Genomic DNA, 2,386 nt, shown 5'->3' with positions numbered 1-2,386 from the left:
ACCCTAACCCAAAGCACCTCAGAGTGCTTCTCCCCTGACCTTGATCTGCCCTGCCCCCCCACCATGGCCCTTTTCCTGCACCTCGCCCATTCCCCCACAGACTACCTGCTCCCTGCTGGGGGGGGGTGCACCCCCAAATATTTTTTTCTCCCTGTACCTCAATCTGCCCTCCCCCCCACCTTTTCCCTGCCTACAAACTTACCTGCTGTGTGGTGGGAGGGGGGTGGGGGTGGATATTGGTTTGCTTTTAAATTCCCAAAGTGATCTCCTACTGAAAAAGGTTGGAGACCTCTGCTCTATAGGTTACTGAGTGACATGTTGGGGAGCAGGGCTCCATACAGCGGTGAAGTAACAGAATTGACTTAGTTTCCCCATCTGTAAAATGGAGATAGTGGCTGTGACCTCCCCAGGAAAGCATTTTGGCAATAGTGCTACATAAGTGCTATAAAGTAGTATTAGTAGCAGCAGTAGTATGTTCATCAAGAATGGTCTGTGAAGTTAAAACTACTGGAAGCCAAGGGTAGTTCGAGGACTGGGCAGTGCTGATGGGCAACTGTTGGAAAATAGAGACCCTAAGTACAAAGAAAGGTGATAAACAGTCTACAAAAGGGAAACCAGCTTTGGTGCTTCCTGCCCCATAATATGAGAGCAACAAAATGACCAGTGTAACTGAAAGGAGGCAAATGCCCTTTTACATGATCCACAATCCATCTGTGCAACTCCTTGCTACAGGAAGCCACTAAGGCTAACACATCAGCATAAATTATAAAAAGGAATGGGATGTTTATAGGAGTGACAGGAATATCCAGGGTAATCACAGGTATTTCTAAAAATAATTTGGAAAGGAAATTAAAATGCATGCTTGGAACTTAAGCTGGTTCCTGATTACGAAAGATCAGGATGAGACTTAGTGGAAGGGGCAGTTTAATCTGTTACCATGGGTTTTCATGACCTTTCCTTTGAAATAACTATCAGAGATAGGATATCACTCTGGTCAGTCCTTGGATGTGAATGACTGGGCTATGCAGTGAGAAAAGCTATTTCTTTGTCAACCAGCATATGGCTTGAAACATCTCCCTTACCCACCATCACTTGGCTCAGTCCAGGGGCATGGTGGGTGACCCCTCTTATACATTCACATACCGTGGTGGGTGCTCACTTCATAGGCGATACCAGCTTGTCAGTGCCAGGAGTGGGCTTTTCTTTTTCCATCAGTGATTTGTGACCATTCCACCCTGCTACCTCCTGCCTTTGTGCAACTGATTCCAAACTCATTTGCAATGTCAATGCCACTGGTGTGGCTGCTCCCCACCTTTCCCCTCGTCAGTCCCCTCTGCCTTACTTGTAGTGTTGTACCGCACTCCGTAGAAGTATTCGGGGCAGGGGCGAGCCACCAGCTGCCCCACAGCACTCCGGGGCCAGCATGTACCAATCAAGTCTATTGAGGCATTGCATTGGAGTCCTGAGGGGGAGAGAAGGAAAAAAGGAGGCAACATTAATGGAGACCCCGGGGTCAATCTCATGGCACTTTGCTGGAGTGAGCTGAACAATAACTTGTTTAAATTAGGGTGTTCTATAAGAAATTCCCCCTATAAAGGTAACAGATAATAAGGAAAATTGAAGTATACTGTGTTAGTGTAGGCATCATTCAGGCCAGATTGCAGTGTTTTATACAGATAACACGCGCATGTGCATAGAATACAACATGTACAACAGCAAAATATCTTATTTACATCTCAGGAATAGATATGAAGCAGCATTCCTGTTTAATGGCAACATAATTTGATCATTAACATTCTACAGTTAGAAAATGTGTGTTCAATAGAACTTGAAAGATATTTAGTTTATTGCAAAGCATTTATACTTACTGAAGACATTAGTGCTGAAACAAGTGCTTTCTTTCTTTTCCCCTGCCTTTCAGTTATTGAAAACTGCAAGTACCATGGAATCATCAGTAAGATTTTGAGCTCAGTTATTTCAGTTCTACGTGGGACATCAATGGAGTGGGGCCTGATTTTTTTTGCTGATGTAAGAGCAGCAGAAATACTTGGTGTTTCTTGTTCCCCCCTTTCTTCTATTTCAATCTCTCTGTATTCCACATGCAATAAGGACCTTATCCTTTTTCAAGATTTGGTTCATCTTGTTCAACTGTGTGTCCTCTGTCTCTACATATTTCCAATAACTTATTAGTAGAGACCTACCAAAATAATGGCAGAAGTGCACGGCACAGTGGCTCCTTTAATCTTGCAGTTTCCCCTGGCTGCCCTCACCCCCAATTGAAGGAGGGGCCCCACCACTCACCACTCACTCCTGATCAGTGGGAAGGCAAAAACCCTAGTTTTAAATATGGTGTGGATTTTGGTTTCTGCTACTGACTGGCTGGGAG

At 44.7% G+C, this 2,386-nt stretch overlaps 1 protein-coding gene across 1 annotated transcript in view; it reads right to left on the bottom strand.

Annotated features, from left to right (window-relative positions):
• LOC109302081 (corticotropin-releasing factor receptor 1) overlaps nt 1-1,431 on the bottom strand; it is a 69,618-nt gene extending 68,187 nt beyond the window's left edge. Inside the window, exon 1 of the mRNA XM_019523583.1 lies at nt 1,343-1,431. The gene's annotated coding sequence lies outside the window, so the exon portion shown is untranslated. The remainder of the gene's footprint in view (nt 1-1,342) is intronic.
• Between the last annotated feature and the right edge of the window lie 955 nt (nt 1,432-2,386).

This window comes from Gavialis gangeticus, unplaced genomic scaffold (assembly GCF_001723915.1).
Source record: "Gavialis gangeticus isolate Ggan-Ray unplaced genomic scaffold, GavGan_comp1, whole genome shotgun sequence".
Lineage (NCBI taxonomy): Eukaryota > Metazoa > Chordata > Crocodylia > Gavialidae > Gavialis > Gavialis gangeticus.
Note: the sequence above shows the minus strand (reverse complement) of the source record. Positions and strands in the feature narration are given on the sequence as shown.